The sequence below is a fragment of the Ambystoma mexicanum genome, chromosome 6q (genome assembly GCF_040938575.1).
Source record: "Ambystoma mexicanum isolate Mex_15411 chromosome 6q, UKY_AmexF1_1, whole genome shotgun sequence".
Taxonomy (NCBI): domain Eukaryota; kingdom Metazoa; phylum Chordata; class Amphibia; order Caudata; family Ambystomatidae; genus Ambystoma; species Ambystoma mexicanum.
Genome location: NC_090937.1, coordinates 158,411,878 through 158,435,027, shown reverse-complemented (window position 1 = coordinate 158,435,027; position 23,150 = coordinate 158,411,878). Strand labels below are relative to the sequence as shown.

Genomic DNA, 23,150 nt, shown 5'->3' with positions numbered 1-23,150 from the left:
CGCTATTCCGAATCAATATAGTGCTTGTTCCTTTGTGCCCCTGCCATGTCTGAACCCACCCTGTGATTCTACCAGATTGATTTCATAATCATCCCAATTTAAAAGCCTTGTTAACACAAGTCAACCATATATTTTACTTGTGGTATCTACCGATGATAGGCCAATAGGGTTAGTGCAATCACCCTTTATAAATATTGCTACATCAGTGATTTATGCCAGCTCACTAGTGTCTGGCCCTTTTCCCAAACGGCATGTAATATTTTTGTAAGAAAAAGGGCCCACAAATATATAAAAGATTTTAATAAGTCGGTATGGCATCTGGCCCTGAACCTTTGTGCTCTGCTTGCATCTTACTTGCATCTTAATTACACCCCCAGCTTCATCCATATTAAATTGATTATGCTTAGCCAGTCTTGGTGAAACAACAATCTCACCCAGGGATGGCAAAAAGAAATATTTAGGTATGAACTTCAATCCAGCTAGTCTCTGTGAGCTTATGCTCCCAAACACAACCTCCTATGTTTGCTTTACACAAGACAATGGGCCTCATTATAAGTTTGCCGGTCCGGGAACTGTGGTACCGGTAAGTTTGCCGGTACCGTAGTTCCCCGGACCGGCAAACTACGAGTTGTGCTTGCAGGTGCCTTTCTGCCCACCAGGTCGGACCTGGCGGGCAGAGCGGCAACCGTGAGAGCACAGCGTGTCGGATGCACCGGCACCGTTATAAACAGTGTCGGTGCATCCGACCTCCCCATTCCGATTCGCCCCAATGGGGCCGAATGGGAATGGGGAGCATCTTTTTTTCTGGCACCCTCAAATGGGCAATTACGGGGTCTGCAGGGCCATAATGATCCGTTAATTGCCGATTTGCGGGCGCCTGAAAGAAAATGACACCGGCGGCAGCAGTGCCTGTATGACAGGCACGGCTACCGCTGATGTCATAATGAGGCCCAATCACTGTGATTGTCTGTGCCCTCAAACGAGTCATGTATAGCAATCATTCTAGTCAATGTAACTTTCTTTTCCCTCACAAAACATGTGAGAGTATGCATGTGTGTGTCACTGGAGACAACCACTATGATTTGTGTTCCCTTTCTAAAGAAATGATGTTTCATTGTATAATTCAAGCCAGTCTATGTGACCTTTAGCTCTCTCACACAATAAAACACTAAGGCCTCTAACTGTGATTGTTCCCTTTCAAAAACTGTGTGTTTGTGTATGTGTGTGTGTTGTGTGTGTGTGTGTGTGTGTGTGTGTATCATGCTTAAGCTATCATTGTAAATGTCTGCTCCCAAACAAATAAATCACATTTATAGGTGTCACCCATGAAAGTGTGTTATATCTGTCTTGAGTGAGATGAGTGCATGTGTTATGATGCATGTTTGTCCCAGTTGTCCTACATGCATAAATGGATAATGTTGGTGAATACAGATGAATGATTGCTCAAGGAATGTTGAGTAAATGTAATGTATGCATGATTCTGAGATTTGCAGTTGAGGCTGAACTGTAAGTTTCTGAAGATGGACCCGTTGTTGTCTTCAACATCTACAATGAAACCAGCCATGTACCCTGGTGACATGTGTGCGGTACAGTACGATGGCCATTTTCTGCTGATGCAATACCTGCTGGTGGGCTTCAATGTTGTTTCTGGTCTATGCTTGCTGGTTCAGGATTTGTGTCTCCATTTTATTCAGGGCTCTAGCTTAGATGCTGTCATTTTTCCAGCAGTGTGTCAGTGGGCAGGTGTGTCAGTCTTGGACCTGATGCGGCAGCCCGGGACATCGTACATTCTTAGAATTGTGGTGGCCTCTTCATTTGAACTTTGGTTGGTACCTGCATTACTCCCTATTATTTTTTTTCTTTGGTTGCCTGGCACCCCTCGAGCAGGCAGTTGGTGGATTTATGCTCTCCCAGTATTGTGGGACTTTACATCGCAGGTGTAGCAGGGCTGGCCTGCGTGTGGCAGGCCCAGAAATGAATATCATGATGGGTAGCTCTGCCCCAGTACTGTAGGGCAACATTTGTTTCCTAGTGGGCATACCAGTCCTGAGGCTACTTTGGTTTGGGCAACATGTCTTTCACCTCTTTGGCACAGTCCAGGTCCCAGGAATGTGTCCTCTAACCTTGTGGCCGGCTTAGTTGGTTGAAAAGGAGTAGTCTTGTCTTGTTCATGTGAGACTCCAGATGTATCCTTGTTTGGCTGGCCAACAGACATGGGTGGGGATGTGGTTTTGTTTGGTTTCACTTGGGAGAACTCTACTTGAACCTGCCTAATGATGGTCTCTCTCTTCCTTCCTGTGTATTTGTGTCTATTAACTTGGATCTGTGCTTGGCATGTGTGTGTGTTGAGAGGGGTGGGTGGATTATATCTGGATTAAGTGAGGTGAGTGTGTGTGTGCTGTTTTGTTGTGCTTGTCTCACTGGTCCTCCACGCATCAATGTAGAATGTTGGTGAATGCAGATGAGTTAGCGCCATGTATTTTAACGCCTGCTAAAAGCAGGCGTTAAAATCAGAATCAGGCGTTAAGGGTTAACGGTGGCGTTAACCGTTAACGCCTGAGTTGTAATGAGGCTATTGCACCAGTCAATTTCAAAAAGATCAATGCATAGAGGCTTTACTGGACATTCAAAACGTGTTTTGACCTCGTTAGACAATGTCTTCTTCAGGGGAAATGTTCTATATTACCAGTTGCAGGCAAAATATGCTCAAGTTAAAAAGTTCTGCAATGGTTGTGTCAACTCTGAAAAATTCCGTATGAATTTATAATAACATTCAACTAACCCAAAAATGACCTCACTTCACCCTTATTTCCTGTAACCGGTGCATTGCTGAGTGCCTCTAATGCATGATGTTTGGGTCTCTAGCCTTCTCCATTCCAGACTTGCCCCAAATATTCTACTTGTTTTTTTAAATGTACATTTTGACCTTTCAATTGTCAACCACTTCACCTTCAACCTCCTTGGAACTGCTTCTAGTCTTTTGTCATAATCTTCTACTCCCATCCCATATGTTAAAATATCATCCTGATATACCTTTGTTCCTTATAAACCTTTGAGCACATTTGACATCATACGTTAAAATACAGCAGTGGCCAGGGCCAGTCCAAACGGCATACAGTTATATCAGTACAATCCATATGGCGGGATGAATGAAGTGATGCCCTTATTCTCATCAGTCAATGGAATCTGATGGTATGCCACTGACAGATCCAGAGTTCTGAACAAAGTCGCTCCACTGACACAATTCAGCATTTCTGATATCTTTGGTAAAGGATACTTGTCCACTTATATATATTTGTTCACATGCGTGATGTCAACAGATTCCATTAATTTGCCATTATTTTTACCGGTAAATACTATGGGGCTTATCCACTCTGATTATTCAACTGTTTCCATAATTTCCTCTTTTTCTAGTCTGTCCAATTCCTTTTCCCTCTTTTCTCTTAGAGTGAATGGAATGCTACTTGCTCTACACATCATCCGTTCAGCTCTCCTGCTTTCAAAATTATTGCAAGTGCATATCCTTTAACACAACCTATGTTAGATGTACAAATCTGTTCCAATGTTTTATTTTCTTTCTCTCCTCCATTCCATACTGTAAGGGTGCAGAAGGAGGAGACTGACGCACAGGTGGCATGGCGATTTCTACAAACATTTTTTAAAAAAAACCTTTCCCTAACTCTAAGGGGGGGTTTCCCTGCCTCAGCTAAAACACTAAGGCTTCTATAAGAATGTCTGGATAAATCAATAGTCCACCGTCCTACGTCAGAAACCATAGTTCTGTCCCTTACACTTAAAGCTAAACTAGAGAAAAAGTTGACCTTCTTGGTCCAGAAGAATGACTCCCTTCTTCTGGATTGGGGATAAAAGTTCACTTCCAGGTTTTGATTTCTTCTTGGGGTAACAGAGTTCAACAACACCAGGGGGAATCCCTCCCATCCCTGGCTTCTCTTTCACTTTAGCAAGACAGTAGAACAAAACCAGGGGGAATTACTCCCTTCCCCTGGCTTCTCTTTCACATTAGTAATACAGTTCAACAACAACAGGGGGAATTACTCCCTTCCCCTGGTTTCTCATTCACTTTAGTATCACGTTCAACAATACTATGGGGGAATGGCTCCATTCCCCTGGTCTCTCTTTTAGGCTTCTCAGCAATACAGTTCATATACTGGTAGGGACCTAGGGACTCTCTTTCTTAGGATTACAGCTTGGTGGTTGGGGTACTCAAACCTTCCCCGGTGGCCAGTGGGATTATATCTGCCAGTGTAGTGAGGGACTTTCCCTCTGTGATTCTCTTGCTGCTGGTAGGGGTCCTTGACCCTCCCATGGTAGCCAGTGGGTTTGACCGGGCCACTGTGATGAGGGATTCTCCCTCTGTGCTTCTCTTGTTGCTGATAGGTGTCCTTGACCCTTACTTGGTGGCCAGTGGGTTTGACCCAGCTACTGTGACAAAGGACTCTCTCTCTGTGATTCTCTTGCTGCTGGTAGTGATCCTTGACCCTTCCCTTGTGGCCAGTGGGTTTGACCTGATCACTGTGATGAGGAGGAAGATTATAGGCCGTCCGTCCCTGGGGTGACACCATAGTGACGGGACTACATAGGATTCTAGGAACAGCTACCTGTATCAGTTCAAGTGGCACTTCCGCTTCCCCTCCATATCTCCCGTGCCACACCTTACCTCGTTCAGAGTTTTGGCACGTCCCCAGCCTGCCAGAGACAGCAGACGATCAGCTGACGTTCCCTGGTGTCTGGTTTCTGCTCTGCTATTTGGACGTAGTTCCTCGCCGTAGCCTGTGTTTGCTCGCTTCTTCGCCGACCCTCTGCACAAGTCTGCTCCTGCAAATCCTCCAGTGCCAATGCATGGCCGACTATCAGCATCCTCTGAGTTCCTTTCCTTCTGGTCACGAACACGAGTTTAAAACTCCTGCGTGTGGTGCATAGCACACCTGCAGTCACTCATGGTTGCCTGTTCCCCTGTTGGTAGTTCATTATTGGTCTTAATAAATTGTGGCCAGCCTCATCTGGTCTGGCTGTGCAAGTCCTTTATCTGTTTCCTAGGTTCTTCTTAGGGCCCTGTGGGGCCAACTCATCCCAGTATGTGAGTGGTTAGTACTACTGCTGCTCTTCCTCGCCCCAGTACCTTCTACGTGGCAATGATACATAGAGGTAGAAGAATGAGTGAGGTGGGAGGGTAAAGATGGGGGTAGAGACTGCGGAGATGAATTGGGCTTGTGTGCTGGAGGGTTGGTTTACCATGTTCTCCCGAGATGGTCTCATTTGTCCCCAGAGGGAAAGTCTCTTCCCATGAGATCCTCTCCCTGAGTACCACCCCCAGGATGACTATCGGGTAGTGCCCTCACCACCCTGGCCTTACGGGCAGGGGCTCCCCCTGGGGAAAAGTGATGACTTCTCAGGATTGGATTAATCGTATACCCTTCCCCTAATGCTGGTGGGTTCCCAATCTGAGTTTTCTTTGAAGTAATAGGTTTGTGGTTCTACCTTCATGGCATCTTCAGGGTTTTCCTGCCATTGCCAGACAGGGTTGTTACCCTGGAAACTCTCCTCATCCCATGTATCTATGGGAGAGTAGGCACTTGTATTATTGATATCCAATATTAGCTTTCCAAATCCTGGAAAGGCTGTGCCTATTATAGTTTCTTCAGGCAAGCCCGGCATTATTGCTGAATTCACAGTTTCTTTTCTCCTCCGGCTATGGATAGAGACTGAGCTCCTCGGGTAGACTTCTTGGTCCCCATAGACATATGTAATTCTGATGGGTCTGCTCTGTTGTATCTGGTTGGCATAAATAAGGACATCTCTCACCACTGTTTGTTTACTCCTAGAATCTATTTGGGCTGAGACTGGAGTATCATGAACCCTAATAGATGTGTGTGTCTGAAAGGGAGTGGCTAGACAGACATAATTACTAGCTTGTTCCAGATCTGTCTCTTTCGATGTATTAGTTCTTACCAATCTTCTCCTCCAGCCTAACTTCATGGGTTCCTCCTTCTGGTTTTTGGGGCAGGTTTTGGTTATATGTCCCCTTGTACCACAAGAGAAACATAGGGGAGTTAGAGTTGTGGGGCTTTTCCTTTCTTCAGTGTTAGCGTGTTTTCTCTAGGGTGCATAGACCTCTTTATGTCCCTCCTCTCAGGTCCTCGGCTTACACATTTTAAGGGTTTGACAGTTTTCTTGAGAGGAGGTTTGGTATATTTTGTAGGTATTTCCCTGGGATTGCATTTTGGACCTTTCCTTGTATCTTCCCCTTTGTGCATGGACCTTATTTGCTTTGATGCTTAATCATTTGTTTGCACGGTCTCAATAGCGATATTAAGTGTGGGTTTAGTGATTTGTAAAACCACACGCTGTAAGAAGGTGGGTGTAAGAAGGTGGGTAATCCATTAACCAGTTCCATCACTTCGGCCAAGGTTTTCTTTCCTAGCCATTGTGACAAGGTATTTTGAATACAAACTCCTAAATTGAGTGGTGTTTTGTTTGGGCCCAATTCAATTTCTGTAAACTTGTGTCTATAAAAGCAATCAGTATGGCCCACCCGATGTAGTAGACCCTGCTTAATTTCATTGAAAAAGTGTCCCCAAGGAGGTTAAGAGTCTGGTAGGAGGCTTGTAACTCTGCGTAAGAGAGGTGTGAGGTAACATGTCTTGATTTCCTCATTCCAACAGAACTGCCGAGTTAACCTTTCAAAATTCATGAAAACATTTCAGAGATCCTCTCCCTCTTGGTAAGGCTGTATAATATGATATGGGAGTATGGGTCTCTGTTGGCCAACCAACATTTATTCTAGACACTCTTGATGTATTAGATCTGCTTCTATCTGGTGATTTACAAGGCTTTATAACATGGCCTCAATTGGATAAATGTTTACTCTCTTAGTTATTGGATATGATATATTGGGGATTCCTTTGTCACTTTAGGGCCCCGAGTCCCTGGATGCTTTGGAAGTAGCTTCTTCCCAATACCCTGAATTTCCCTCATCTGCACGATTGCTCTCTAACCTGTTAGAGGTTTTACTGGGAGTCTTAAGGCACTGATTACGGGTGCATCGACTACTCTCCTGGGGACGGTTGTCCTTTTCCCCCTTGGTAAAGGTCTTATCCACTGGGTGTAATTTTAGGGTCTTCACCTATTGGCTTCTCTAATTTTCCCAGGAAAGATGTTTCTACATTTCCCCCACCCTATACATCTTAAGAGAGAGGATAGGTTAAGGGAGATGAGAAGTGCTGGGTCTTTTTAGACTGGGTTTGATCCCCAATAAACCAATAGCGAGTAGATAATACTTTCCCATTTAGTCCATACAATTTTTAGGGTCCTGCACGATTTACGAGGTGGACCAGCATCCCAACCCTGACACCATATACAAGTTTGCAGAAGGAGAAGTCTGTCACACAGGTGGAATCAGTGATTGCTACAAACTTTTATTGTTCGTGAACATGAAGAGAAAACCCAAGAGGGGTTCCCTCCCTCAACACAAAACACTAAGGGTTATGTCAGAATGTTCATATAAATCAATATCCATTGTCCTGCGTCAAAAACACTACTTCTGACACTTAGAGTTAAAACTAAACTACAGATAAATTATACCTTCTTGGTCCAGCAGAATGACTCTCTTCTTCTGGACTGGGCATACAAGTTCACTTCCAGGTTTTGGTTTCTTCCTGGGGAATGTCTCCCTTCTCTGCGTCAAAACTGCTCTCCAGCACAAAAGGCAAAGTTCACTTTCACAAATACTTCTCCTTTGCAGACACACTGCTTATTTCTTAACACCCTGTATCAGAAAGCCATTATAGCTTTGGTTGCCTGAAGAATGACTCCCTTCGCCTGGTATTTAAATGCAACAGTTCAACACAACCAAAGCAATGACTCTCTTCCCCTGCCCTGGTCTCATTCCAGTGGTTTGCAGTTCAACAACACCAGGGGGAATTACTGCCTACCCCTGGCCTCTTTTCCACTTTAGTAACACTGTTCAACAATACCAGGGGGCATGACTCCCTTCCCAGGCTTCTCTTTCATTTTACAAAGACAGTTCAACAACACGAGGGGGAATGACTCCCTTCCCCTGTATTCTTTTTCACTTTAGTATCACTGTTTAACATTAGCAGGGGGAATGATTCCCTTCTCCTGGTATCTCGTTTAGGCTTCTCAGCAATAGAGTTTGTACACTGTAAGGGTCCTCTGCTCAGGCTTCCCCACTGTGGCCCACTTGGGTAGCTATCCTGCCAAGTATTGCCAGGGGGTTTATCCATGTTACTGTAACAAGGGACTCTCCCTCTCAGGATTACAGCTTGTTGGTGGGGGCATGCGACTCTTCCCTGGTGGCCAGTGGGCATATGTCCACCAATGTAGCGAGGAACTCTCCCGCTGTGATTCTCTTGCTGCTTGTAGGGGTCCTTGATACTTCCCTGGTGGCCAATGGGTTTGACCAGGCCACTGCAATGAGGAGGCGGAGGATTATAGGCTGTTTGTCCCTGGGGTGACACACTAGTGACTGGCCTACATAGGACTCTAGGGACACTTACCTGTTCCAGTTCAAGGGCCCCTTCTACTTCCCCTTCAGATTGCCTGTGCCACCCAATACCCTGTTTGGGGTTTTGGCACCCTCCTGGGGCTCCAAGAGACAGCGGACGATCAGCGGGGCTGCCCCGCCATCTGGTTTGTGCTGTGCCCATAGGACAGCATTCCTTGTTGTAGCTTGCGTATACTCACCAATTCGCCAATCCTCTGTGCAAGTCCGTTCCTTCGAACCCTCCATGTCCTGACACGTGGCCGACTGCCAGCGTCCTCTGTGCTCCTCTCCTTTGGTCATGAACACAAGTTTTAAAATCCTGCATGTGGTGCACTATGCACCTGCAGTCACACATAGCTTCCCGTTCCTTTGTCAGTAGTCCATTATTGTTTTTTATACATTGTTGGCAGCCGTGTCTGTCTTGCTGTGCAAGTCCTTTGTCTGTTTCCTATGTTTTTTGTCCAGAACTCTGCAGGGCCAACTTGTCCCAGTACTTGGGGGGTTGGTACTCCCATTTCTCTTCCTCGCCCCAGTACCTTTTACGTGGCAATAATACATAGAGGTAGAAGAAGGAGAGAGGTGAGAAGGGGCAGAAAGGGATAGAGACTGTGGAGATGTATTGGGCTTGTGTGGTGGAGGGTTGGCATACCACGTTCTCCTGAAATGGTCTCCCTGAGCCCCAGCGGGGAAGTCTATTCCCATGAAATCCACCAACTGAGTACCACCCCCAGGAGGATTATTGGGTAGAAGCCTCACCATACTCACCTCATGGGAAGGGGCTCACCTCACGGGATTTGTCACAGTACACATAGCACTGGATCTTCCTGACATAAATCAAGTCATATTTTGAGTGCAGCTTGGTCCTTCCAACCTAGTACCTCCACACCCTGTTTTACAACATACACTTTGATTGCTGCCATTCTGTTTCTGAATTCAGATGATGCTTGAAAATATCCAATTATCTGAATGCGCGTCCCTTCAAATCCTCGTGGGTTTTTATTATCTGATTTGCCTATGGTTGCTTTTTCACCTCGCAGTGTCAACTCCTACTACTTCTCTCTAGATATTATGGTACATGGAGTACAACTGTCCACCATTACTTTCATTCTTATTCCCTCTACATGTATCTCACAACGCAGCTCTGACTTATTTCCATCACACCTTATTGTTATAACCCTTTCCTCATCAGAAGTATAATCCTCTTGTATCAAAGCAACTCTCTTTTTGTTTCTGCATATGACAAGAACATGTCCTCTCATGCCACAATTTGCACACTTGAGATTTGACGGTGGGCAATATTTTGAATTTGTGTAATGTCCTGAGCAGAAACATCTGTTTTTTTCTCCTTCGGTCTGACGCCAATTCTTATTCATGTTCCATTAATTATCTCTATCATTTGGAATGTGATGTTGTGTCCTTCTTGGTGTCCTTTTCCTTTTCTTCCATGATTCCTTTTGTCCTCTTCCTCACCACATTAACTTACGAATTTGCCATATTTCCTTCCTTCTCAAGCTGCACCTGTAAAACTTATTTTTTGTCTCCTTAATTTCCATTGAGCACAATTGTGTGTGCTCTATTGTGTGGTCTATCTTCTTCGCTATTGCAATAATGTCCACTAGGGTGGGATCCCCACACATCAACGGTCTCTTCTGTATGAGTGTGTTATAATAATCTGGTCTCTGATCAATTCTTCAGTTGTAATCCCCATTCCAAATTTGCAAACTAAAGACAACGTTTCCAATGCTGATACATATTCTTCTGTTGATTCGTCGACTTCTGAACTCTGGAATAGAAATTAAGCCTGTTGACAGCCAAATTCATCTCAGACGCATAATGTAGATCCAATTGTCTCAGAGTTCTCTCATAAATGTCCATGATGTCTCTTCCTGAGTCGGTTGCACTCAAAGGCAGCAGCTGCCTGTATTTCTGTTGTCCCTCTGGTCCAACTGAATACAAAAGTAGTAATTTCTTCTATTCTGATGTCAGTCCTTCGTGTTCCACTGTCTTCATGTAATTTTCCCAAGATTCCTTCCATTCCATCCACTGAACTTTCGGTGCACCAGGATTCGTCTGTGCTGTGACATGGAGTGCAGAATAAATGTGCAAAATAAATACGCAAAGACTCACCTTCATTAAACCAACGTGAAAAGGGCAGCTTAATAACAATTCAAATTGTTCAACAATCCGAATTTTTCAATATGTGACTTCTTTAATTCAAGGTGTCCTGTTTACATGAAACAATTATGCTCATGCTGCCAAACTCGGGAGGATGAAAAGAGAAAGGCAGTCATTAGACTATGTGACTTGAAGACTTTCTGCAGAAGGCTCCAAACCCACTGAGCAGCATACCTGACTAGCTTTGTGAGGAGATGCTTACAACTCTATTAGGTTGTTTCTTCATTTTTTTATCAAAAGTTGTTTTGGCCATCACAAATACTGTGAGGCACCGTTCAATTCGCTGAGGTATTATGTGTCTTGAGCAACGTGAAGGAGAAGTATGGAAAATGCCTCCTCTATGTGATGTATGCATTGAGTAATTTTACTTACCCTACATCTATACTAATGGTTCATGGTGGCTGTTTTCTCGGTATAGATTGATCCCATGGTAAATACTTTGTATGGACTTGTGGGTCCTCGGTGGTCATCCGATTAAATGATGTAGGAACAAACCTGAGACTCAGTTTCTGTATTCTGTATTCTGCAATTGGCTTTCTAGTTAGACATTTTCAAAAGGTGGTTGTATCATGTTATTACTATATTATTCATGGGTTGTTATGCTATGTAAATATGCTATGTCAATACGCTTTTATGCTATACGAAATAATCAGCATGGTACTTTCAGTGGTGCCCAGACCTTAATCGACTGAAAGACAGAAAATTGTCAAGAGGAGGATAAGAGGAATGGAAATCAGGAAAAAGATACTGCAAACATGGGAGGGATGGAGGGATTCAGTGGAGAATATTTTGTGATAGCATGGGTACTTGTCATCAGAATAGAAGAAAAAGGGAGGAGGAGGAGGATATTGATAAATATTCAGGTTAAACACATCTAATAAATATTGTATAGTAAGTGTGTGTATGGGAGGGGGGCACATTAGTGCAGACATCTTGGATATTAATGGAAATAGTGGACTTAAACTCAGTTAGTTACAGAAGAGGTTATACCAGTTCTTAACATTTCTGTTTTATGCTGAGCTGTGTAATGCCAACATTGGTTATCACAGCTGCAAATTTAGTGATTTAGAGCCAAATAAAAACCTAGTCCCCATCTCTGGTATCATTGCATTAAAATCACCAGAGTTTGAAAGTGATTTACATGGGCGAGCTCAACAAGGAAGCACGCTGTTTCCTGTGGTTATGACAAAATGGGGATAAGGCTTTAAGAGACACTAATCACATGTCATGATAACAGCAGTGGCACACGTAGCACTAGTCCTTCTGTGCTGCTCCTTCATATTGCGAGCTTTGGGGGCATGCGCCCTGCATTTTTTGCCAGTTTACCTTGAAAGGAGACCCCCCTGGCCCTCGGGCACCCAAGGGTTCAGCTAAAAAAACGCAGGGGTTTTCAGCGTAGTAACGCCAGAGATCTGACCGAGTGCCTTCAGCTTGGGAGACGGCAGGGAGCCTGGCCCGGCCCAGCTGGGCTTCCATGGTCAGGGTATTTCCCAGAGTGAGGGAGACCGATTCCAGAGCTCCGACTCGAGTTGGCCAGTGAACAGGAGGGTGTGATTCAGATCCAGGCAGCAGAAGCTGAAGGCGTCCCCTACATAGGCCTGCAGCCCATCTGTGCAGGGCTTGCTTCTGGCTGGAGATTGCTCGGAGGCCATGGTCCCTGCCGCACCAACATGGCTACTGGGTGCACCAGTGTGAATACCTCCACCAGCACAAAACAGGCTCAGCGTGATCCTATCCTGGCCGCTGGGATGCCAAGCTCCTGCAGTAACACTGTGGCAATGGTGGAGCACTCCATCCGAGTACTCTGTGTTCCGACTTGACACCTTTGGTGGATTTCTTGGAATTCTGTTCCTGGAGAGCCCCCGCCCGGGCACACAGTTCGGCAGTGGACAGTGGTGATCCTGTGTGACTCGCAGCATACCCGTAGTCGGGTAATGTGCACGCTTCTAAAGGACGCAATTGATGCAAGAGTTGAGCAGTTTTGCAGAGGCTCCAAAGGTGTGATGTCCAGCGGAAGCACAGGGAAACTTACACAGCACAATCCTTTGTTTCTCGGAGGAAATCGTTCTCGTGTAGCTGACTACTTCACCTAAGGATTGGTTGACCTCAAGGCAGAACGTGGCAAGGCAGGAAGGGTGAGGGGCTGCACTGGAACCCTCAATGGCATCTCGACACCTCCTCCACTGGAACCTGGATCCTTCTGGTTCCGTTTCAGACACTAGCAGAATGGCGAGAACACTGGTAAGCTTTATCTAACCAGAGGATCATATGCTCTGCTCACATGAATAGCAAAAGACATGAGACTTTTTATCTGCATGCCAAAGCATGCATGCTTGGCTTCTAGTTTCAAGACCTACCTGATTTGACTTTTGTACTTGAGTATACCTCTTGCAGCCCCCCTCAACAAGAGGTGTGGCTCCTCTAATCTATGCTCAAACCCGATTTGTCTCCTGCCTCAATGCATCCTGGATGCAGCCCCCTGCTATATGAGGTGTAGCTCATCACATCCATGCTCCTACGTGTCATGCCTTCTGTGTCTATGCATCCTGGATGTAGCTCCCTGCAACACGAAGCATAGCTCCTCCAATCTTGACACCTACCTGTCCAGACTCTGGCATTGGTACATACTGATTGCAGCCCCCCGCAACATGAGGCGTTGCTCCTAGCTCTGCACCTACCGAATTTTACTCTCACATACCTGCATACCGGATGCAGCCCCTGCAACACAAGGCATGGCTCTTCCTATCGATGTACTCACCTGACTCAACTTGAAGCATACTGGATGCAGCCCCCCCGCAATATGAGGTGTGACTCCTTACTATCTACCTGCCTGATCTGGCGCTTACACACTTGCATTCTGGAGGGAACTCCACTTGCATACTGGATAATGCCGCCCTCAACATGAGGCACGGCTCCTCCTAATTCGCATAATGCACATACCTTATAGATAGAACATTTGCATGTATGCTTACCAGATATAGCCCTCCACTTCACGTGATGTGGCTCTGAATCTTAATGCTTTCTTTACATGCTGCTGTAATCGTACGCCTATCAGCGTTTTCTATGCAACTAGCAAACTATTTGTTCCTGCTCCCTGATACTGCATGGTGCATCCAAGCCTTGTCCCAGTGTGTACACCCACACCGACTGTGATCGTAGCAAGGCTCATTATTTCCTTGTCATGTCAAGTCCCGCAAGAGGGTGCTTTCCTCTGAGTCTCATTATTAAGCTAATCAGCTTCAGCCAACTCCCACGGCACTGGGAGCGGAAAGCATGGCATTCCAGGAGATCGCCAGCTCCTCAGGTGCTCCCACTGACGTCACTATTCCCACATTGGATGCGCCGCCGTACAGAGGCCCATCCACCTAACCAGACACGCAAAGCACCTAGTTCAGCGTGCTAGGTAATTATCTGCTGATTAGCATTGTCTCTGAGTCTATGCAGCAATAGTCACAGCAATCTGTTGATAAAATCCTGTGCAGCACTTCGCGCTGTAACCATGGACAGAATTTTAGCCACGGGCAGAATATATTTTCCCATTCAAACGTATCCCGATTTTGAAAAATATCACCACATGGCCAGTCCTTGGTGGCCATGCCCACTTTAACCCCATTGCCAGTCTCTCATGGTCATGGACAGTAGCCAGATTATCTGAGTGATGGCCTTTGGTCATGACTTGAACAATCGGGCCATTGCCCATGGCCACAGGCCATGACTCGGACAATCTGACCACTGCCCATGGCCACGGGCTAATCCTCAGTCACCAATGGTATATCACTATTTTTTGTACCTGCATTATGACACTTTTCAAAAAATAAGACACAGACACATTTGCAAAACCATGCTTTTAAGTCCTTGACAATGCTTCTTGCACAACTTTCCTGCCAATCCATACATGTTTCATTTTTTGAAAAGTGTCAAAACCTATGTACATGAAATAGTCATATAACTTTGCTCCCAGTTGACAAAATCCATTCAGACTTTGCAGAAAAATTCAAGTTTGGGTCTATGATCTTTTAAAAATCTTGTGTGCACATTTGTCAAACTGCAACAAAGTTGTAACCCATCTAAAAATGTTAAACCCCCCTCTAATGTTGCCCCCTCTACACAAAATCCCTCCAAACTTTGCAAAAACATTCACTTTTGGGTCTTACATCTTTTTTGCTAGCATTTGTGCAGTTTCATGAAACGTAACCACGTGTATGAGCCTTTCAAATATTGTGGGGCCCCCTCCAATTGTGTTCCCTCTTGGGAAAACAGCACCAAACTTAGTAGAACCATTCATTGTCACATCTAGAATAATATCACAAAGGTTCATACAGTTTCCATGCGTGGCGCCAAAGTTATAAGCCATCCAAAAACTGCTTTTCACCAACCCAGTAATGCAAAAATATGTATGAATGCCCCGAACATCTGAAATGTTTGCGAGCATTACAGGTCTGGCCCGAACTGTTCACGGACTACGGAGATGAAAATCTGCCTGTTTTTTGGCTCCTTATGGCCATATCCCATTCCATCCTCATCACCCCTCGCCTCCCAGAGAACATTTCATTATTTTGACAAGTGCAAAGTTGTGTTTTTGAATATGTTTTTACTGCAATGTTCTCAGATAACCGGTGCTGTCTGCGAATCCAACATGGTGGGCGTTTCCCAAAAATATGACGCATCTCGTGCTTTTCACCATCCAATGAGCAGGAGTGTCGGATGTCCGCGTTCATCACATAATCCCGGCTCCCCCCGGACCAATCAAAGGGCTGCTCACAGACTGAATAGGGAAGTGAGTCAGCGGACTGAACCCAGATATCACTAATGTTGTTTTACCTACTTTCTGGCCACAAAAACGACTGCTTGGATTTACACCAAATGTACAAAAGCACGCTTTTGGGACCAAGCCACCACTCATGGTGCAAATTTGGTGAAAATCAGTCCAGCAGTTTGGGTTGTAGGTGTGAAGATTTTTTTCCATTGCGTCTATGGGAAAACCACACGTTTTGGGATCCCCCTATAACTTTTCCCTGACTGCACAAAACCTCACCAAACTTCGCAGGATCAATATAACGGGCCTTATTCTTTTTTGCAAAGTTTTCTGAGGATTCGTCCAGGAGGGCAACTTTATAAGCCGCCCAAAAAATACTCTTTCTATGGGTTGAGCAACTGAACCCTAACTACAGAGCTGCTACCGCAGGCCTTGTAATTTGTGCTTTTGTGCCTATCAGAAACTTGTTCTCTGTGTGTCATGTTAAATTGCACTGAATTATTGTTTCCTTTGTGTTTTACTTTACACAAATCTTTGAATATTAAATATACAATTGAATGGTGGGTTGCATCCATGGCACCGTGGGTTGGTGGTGCTGCAACATGGGCCACTTTGTTGTAATTTCCCCCCAGGTCAAAGATTTCCAGTGCTCCCCTGCAGCCGCCCCCACCTGACAGTTGTGTGACCAGAGGGGCTATGTTTTTTTGCTAAAGCAATCATGAAGAAAACAAAAAGGAATGTCTTTATTGTCTTACCATTGCACACTTTAAAAAAGAAATGCACACAATGTTAGCCTGATCTCAGGATAAGGATGGCATATGCATGCTCAGTTCCCAAAGCAGAGGCATTATACAATCATTATACATTTAGGATGTATAATGTGCAGTACAAGTGGTGAGCATGCATGAATGTTATGATCCAGAACTGTTGTTATTTTGATATATCGCATGTTTGAGGCATGTGTGAAAGCTAAAACGTTTGATAGATGAACAGTTTAGATCACAGAGTGAACTATTAAATAATGTACTAATTCCATGTCTAACCCTGCTGAACAGTAAATATGTAAATTGCATTATGAAGCACATTCTTTCCATGCATTCATATATTTTCTCTTGCAGCTTGGAAAGGCTCACCGAACAATCCGATCCTCCAGCAATGTAAGCTATTGATGTTTAGGTGCTTGTATGTTATGTATACTCTCTTAGCTTATATATTAACCATATTTTAGACCTCTGCACTGCACACCATGGTGGTGTTCTGTATCCTGCATGGAGACTGTGATAAAATTAACCGTGAGATCCTAGGAAACCTGAACCACACAGCAGAATATAATCCTGACCACATACCCTGATTACACTCTCATGTCAGTTGCTCAGGACACTACCCACCGATCTCTCTCTTTGGCCCCCATTTCCCTACCCCCTAAGCTACTCTGATAAATATCAATTCTGCATTTGATAGCGGATGAGCTGTTAATAGTCTATCACGCCTCCCTGGTCACCCATTCATTGGGCTCTCACTGTACCAAGCACTGATTAGCCCTTCAACAACTGTGACCCCATAGTTGAGCCTAGTCATATTATTTCGTACAGAACAAATGATTTGACATGAGGACCTGGGGCTTTATCTGTTTAATAATAGCTTATAATATACACAAATACAGACACTGCAGTGAAGGTCTCAATTGTGGCCATCACTTCTGTGTTGGAGGGGGCCACTTCTGCCATAGGCAGTAACATATTGTGTGCAGATAGAAAGGATTAATACTATTTCCCATTGATTGTGATCCCTTTAAAAATCTTGCTTCCCCTAAGAACCGACACCAATGGTTGAATGAGTAATTTGAAGAGTATTGACCACTGCAGACATCCTTACTTATTCCACATTTAGTTTGGAAAGATCCTCATAGAAGGTTGTTCAAGTGCATCTGTGCCTCCGTTTCATCGTAAAGAGCCATCGCTCTTTTATGGAGCACAGTTTGAAAGCTCATCGTCGCCAGTCTCACTTGCTGAAATCTCCTGGTAAAATGCTCAAATGTCATCTCGGCAACCATAATTAGGACTATTGCCAGGACGTTTATTTAAGCTTTCTCTAAGATTCACTCAGAGAACTTGTGTTGTCGTAGCCATGTTAGCACTTTCTGAATCCGCTTAAACTTGATGGACCATTTTCTTAATCATTCTCTCCATTTGTATGCTCCAAATTTTCGATAGAATCTTTGTGTCTACAATGTTAATGAGAAACTGCAACAGCCTTAATCTTCAAAGTGATCTTCTTCAAGAACATGTCAATCTCTTCCTTGATCCTTTCAGAAAGTCTATGCAAGTTCTCATAATAATCCTCAGATGCTTTTGCAATGTCGCTGTGCTTCAGTTTTGGATTTTCATGTTGGCCTTTTATTGCATGTGTTGGCCTATAGATTGCCTACTGTCCTAGTTGCTCTGTTTTTTGTATAATAGTTTGCATGTATTTGCAGTGGCTGACGCCATGGAGTTTACTTGTTTGATGAATGTAAGGGTGGAATCAAGGTAAAAGCCAAGGGTTTTTACTTCGTTGGCAACTTTGATAGGGCTGCCATCGGTCACGAAGGAGGTGTATTCATGGCCTCGCTTTTTAAGGTTGGATGTGGTACCCAAAATGATGAGTTCAGTTTTGTCATCATTCAGGCATAGACCATGAGCAGCCATCCATGCCTGGATGATGAGGTAGACTCTGTCCACCAAGGCCAAATCCTTGCCATAATCCCCAGAAAGTGGTAGAAGAATCTGAGTACCATCTGCATAGTTAGTGTAGGTGATACCAAGATGGTCCAGATCATCGAAAAAGAGCTTGGTGAACATATAGTCCAGAGTAGGTGAGTTGCAGGATCCCTGGGGCACTCCGCACGTGATAGGGATGGGGTCTGCAGCAGCTGAAGGGGAGAAGACTCTCATGGTCCTGCTACTTAAGAATGATTTGTTGGAGAAATGCGCGGCTGAATCTAAATGGCTCCATAGGACCTTGTGGTCCACAAGGTCAAATGCAGATGATAGGTCAAGGAGGAGTAGTAAAACTGATTTTCCCTTGTCCCTCAACTCGTCAATTTGAGCCTTAAGGTCGATTAATGCAGTTTCCGTTCCATGTTGTGGGCGGAAGCCTGATTAGCGAGCTCCAAGCAAGTGGTGAAGTTCCAAGTACTGCTTTATATCTAAGCTTATCAATGCCTCATTCAATTCTTGTACCATCCCAACTAATCTCAAAGAGTCGTGGGTTCTCCCACTCCTAAAAAAAACAGATATTAGACCTGTCCATACCAACTAACTACCGGTTTATTACTGCGGTGCCATTTCTTCTTAAAATATTAGATAAGGTTGCTTATAATCAAAGTCAGCAGTACTTGGAACTTCACACATTACTTGCTCAATAGGTCAAAGTGCACTACTGGCAAGAAAATCCCTGGGAGTATTGTCCAAGTGTAAAAGCATGAAGTGGTACAGCCTTTGACTGTCTTCTGGTTGGGCTTGTGTTGGTCAGTTGCTGTTCTGTGGCCAGACACTTGGAAGATACTGGAAGTCTGCGCTTTTGGCTTTAGGCCTCTTCGGGATGCTCTGTCTGTTTACAGTTCAGCCGAGGGATGTACAATAGTCCAAGTTGTTATCTTGAACATCTGCATACATTCACAATAATTTGGTATTATGGGTCTACACACACTAATATTAACGATACCTATGGTGATCCATTCTTGTATGAAATGTATATCATATTACAGTGATATAGTAACCATATTTGTCTTAGTATACTTTGGAACAATGCTATGTGATGCCACTTCCTGTTTTGTCAAAGGGTGAAAGGTCATGAACCATCACTTCCTGTGATGTCACTTATGGGCAGGGTCAAATGACACTCCATGTGTTGTCATCAGAGGTCAACGGTTGTGTAATGTCAATTTGACCCTGTTCTGGAGGAGAGGAAATCACTGATGGGCCGATAGGTCAGCGCTCACCCTCTAGAACTTGTAAGACAAGATAGCTGCACCATGTGAGGAAAGGGGGTGCAGGATTCACTTACTCCAACACGACTCAATAATGACGACTCAGTAAGTTGGCAAAGGGAAGTCGGTTTAATGACAAGTACATCAAACAGAGAAACAAATAGAAATCAGCAGCGTTGCGATCAACTGTCTCGCTCCGACTTCCTCGAACTCCAGTCGAACAGTCATTGTGATTGGCTAAGCTCGTCATCACTGACGTCTAATTCTATAAAAAATCATCATGCAATATAATTGGTTAGGAAAGGTAACTTAAGTATAGGCGTTATATCTGTATATGATAATAGGGCATGCGGATTGGATAACTCTTATCAGGTGGGCGTCTACGCCCATCCCTCTACATCACGCGTCATAGACGTCACTACAACTACAACGTCCTATTGGTTACAGTATCTATAGGACTCCAGATAACTTGGTCCATTGTGATTGGGCAGGTTACACCCCTGGACATAAATTTCCACTTTTAATTAGCAGCATGCAGAATGGACACCCCTGTGCCTGGTGTCCCAAGTTTCACCCTGCCTCCCTTCCATCAATCAAAGTTTTAAGGCGATGTGTCAATTAGTTGGCTAAGGATGGCCTCGAAACTGTAGTTATGGCATCCTCGGGTCCTGGATGACATCAGGCGATGGTACTTCTCCGCGCCTGGCTGGTCACGTGTTAGTCCACCATGAATCTGCTTCAGTTTCCAGCTTTTAGTGCATTTAATTCTGTTTCTGCCTCGCCACCTCCATGGGCCCCCCTTATCTTGACCTTCATGAGGCAGGCTGGTATGCTCTGAAGTTTGAGTCTTGTTAGCTGATGCTCCCCTCCCCTTCTCTGGGTGACCTTGATTTCCTAGGCATGAACCGCTCTTTGTTGAGTTTCGATTCCGCTCCTTCTCTTGCCTTGGCTGGGTTACGAAACTTGGCCTGTCAGGCCTCTGGCCGCCTGGGTACATTTCTGCTTTTATAAAATGGAGTTGCACTTGTATAATGTGCCTTATTGAGGTAGATATATGGTTGGCGCTTGCCGCTCTATCTTCTACTAAGCATTGCAAGCAGTATCGATTTCTTAGCATCTTGCGTTTCAAGCCGATTTACACACGTTTAACAGGTCAGTTGATTCCATCTTGTCTCGTAACACCGTTTCCTTAAGTTTTAACATTGTCTCTTCTCTGTGTCCATTACATTTATTTTCATAGTTACTCGTACTGGCGTGCTTGTCTTTGATAGCCGCTTTTGCTCATTCACAAGTCTGTTCAGGCCCTTGTGTTATTTCCAATGGCCTTCCATTAAGGCTTTTGGGGTCTCTTCGTGGACCGTGTGTAAGTACTCCTCATTTCGTAACAGCGGCTGGAATGGCTGTCTGATAGGGTACTGCGCTGCTCAGGGTTGTCTGGTTACGGGTGCTTCAACTGGTATGGATCTTCTGATGTATACTGGGCAGAGTCCCAGTGCAGCTCTTTGTAGGTTAATTTGCTCTTCATACGTCACATACCTTGGCGAGTACGCTCCTGGTACCTCGAAATGAGGGGATGGGGTGCAGGCCATGTCTGGGACCTCCTCTACAACCCGACAAGGTGCAACAAATTAAAATGATGTGAATAGGAACTAAGACCAGCATTACTGGAAACAATTGTTGGAAGTCCTCAATATCTCTAAGGTTAGTGAGAAGTCTTTTATTCCAGTAATGTTGCAGTAATATGGTGCTAATGCATAATCGGTACTTCTTTGACTAATGGATGTTGATGGATCCTTCACATGAGTATTTGACACAATGGTGGATTTTGCTTGTTTGATTTTCTCCATTAGAGTTCCCATTGTTTCTGGAAGATAGGGTCCAATTGATCCTGAGGACTTTGTTGGTTTGGATGACCCTTCAGATGTTAAATGGGGAGCTGCATTACTTTTTACCATGTTTGATGCAGAACATATTAACTAAAGACTGGAACAAAAAAGTGCAATGAAGCAGGAACTCTCTTAACTCTCTTAAGGCTAACAGGAAGAAAACAAACACGCATTGGCAATGCCAACAGTTTTAGGGCTATTGTGTTGTCACTGTAGCTTTTTAAAAGAAAAAAACAGTGTTTTCTTTAATGGTAAAGATTTGCTGTTGGCGTCTTTAATATGCCAAGAAATTAATTTCTATAGAACACAGCAAACCTAATATATAGTGGTTGCCCAGGATCACAATACTACACTGTGATTACTTTTCTTCTCTGCAGGCAAAAGCAGGGGAATTACAGGGACATCCTGTGTGGGAATCAGAAAGCAAAAGAGAAGATGGGGCATATAACTCTCACTGATACACTCTGATTTCACATGTTTTAATCCTTGCTCATTCCAGACCCGGACTGGCCTATAGGGCAATGCCCAAAGTACCACATATGTGACTGATTCAAGTCTGCAACCCTTCTGAGCACATGAGGTACATTAGCCTTTCTGCTTATTTCATGTATAATAACATCCTACCAGTAAAGTGAATGCAAACTATGAGTTATTTAGACCCAGTTGGAGAGGGTGAGCCTTTGGGAGTCTGGTATTGACTGGCGTGCTTTAGCAGACAGGTAGACGGCTTTCCTGCTCATCATTTCCTTCCCACTGTGTTATTGTCTATATTCCTAGTGCCATCCTGAGGAAGGCCCACCTCAGGGACAGCTCTGGCTACCTAGCCCCAGCCGACCTAAAGCACTGTGCAAATGCACAAGCACCACACCTGGTCCAGCACTACTGCAATGAGCTCCAGCAAATGCAATTCTCCCACATGCTGTTAATGTGTGCACCAGTTTGTTCTCGGTTCAAGGTGTCTCATGTATTTCTGAAAGCATGCTCCCTGTTTTTTTATGGTGCCTGATTGGGGGCTAGTTTCTTTCTAAGCACTTTCTTGGAGATAAGCAAATGGACGCTCAAGGAGGAGACAGTGGGCCTCATTATAAGTATGGCGGTAAGGCAACAACGGTGCCCGTAGCGCTACCGGCAACGTTGCTACCATACCACCATACTACGAGCTGTGCTTGTGAGTTCCTGTCAGCCCGCCAGGTCTGAACTGGCGGGCAGTGCAGCACCTGCAAGCACAGCATGTCAGATGCACCGGTACCGGTGCATCCGACGTCCCCATTCCCATTGAGCCCTATGGGGCTCAAATGGGTATGTACCGGGCCCGGCACTCGCGAAAGGGCAACTACTGTGTCTGGCTGGGCCGTAATAGCCCGGTAATTGCCCATTCACGGTTGCCAGACTTGGATGCGAGTTTGGAGGTAACAACCTCCATCCTCGTAATGAGGCCCAGTGACTTGCCCAAGTTATCACAATTTGGGCAATGGAGCAGCCTGTGCGTTTTTTAGACAAACCTGTTGCATATGTTGGCATATGGTCCTCCAGTAGGTGCTAGTGCACTGTTAGGTTGTACATTTTCGGTTTGTGAACAGAGCCGCAGCAACCAGCATCGTAATCAGAAAAGGGGCGCCCTCAGAACTCAGTTCCTTCTCTGCCCAGTAAACCAAGCCAAGGAAATCACATTTTCATATCCTTCACAGGTCTAAGTGTTCACCTTAATCTACTATGCTATTGCAATTTGTATAGCACCAAATAACTTGTCTGGGGGCTTTTCAATGAGTTACAGTTCCCATTTCACAGAGTGGTGGAGAAACTTTATTAATGCTGGCCATGTATATGCTTACACCACAA

At 44.7% G+C, this 23,150-nt stretch overlaps 1 protein-coding gene and 1 long non-coding RNA gene across 2 annotated transcripts in view; one reads left to right on the top strand and one right to left on the bottom strand.

Moving 5' to 3' along the window:
* Nucleotides 1-23,150, top strand: part of LOC138515839 (uncharacterized) — a 214,054-nt gene that overhangs the window by 105,558 nt on the left and 85,346 nt on the right. Inside the window, exon 3 of the long non-coding RNA XR_011282171.1 lies at nt 16,574-16,612. This is a non-coding gene — a long non-coding RNA (uncharacterized lncRNA). The remainder of the gene's footprint in view (nt 1-16,573; nt 16,613-23,150) is intronic.
* LOC138515838 (uncharacterized) overlaps nt 1-23,150 on the bottom strand; it is an 85,271-nt gene that overhangs the window by 51,990 nt on the left and 10,131 nt on the right. The window lies entirely within an intron of this gene.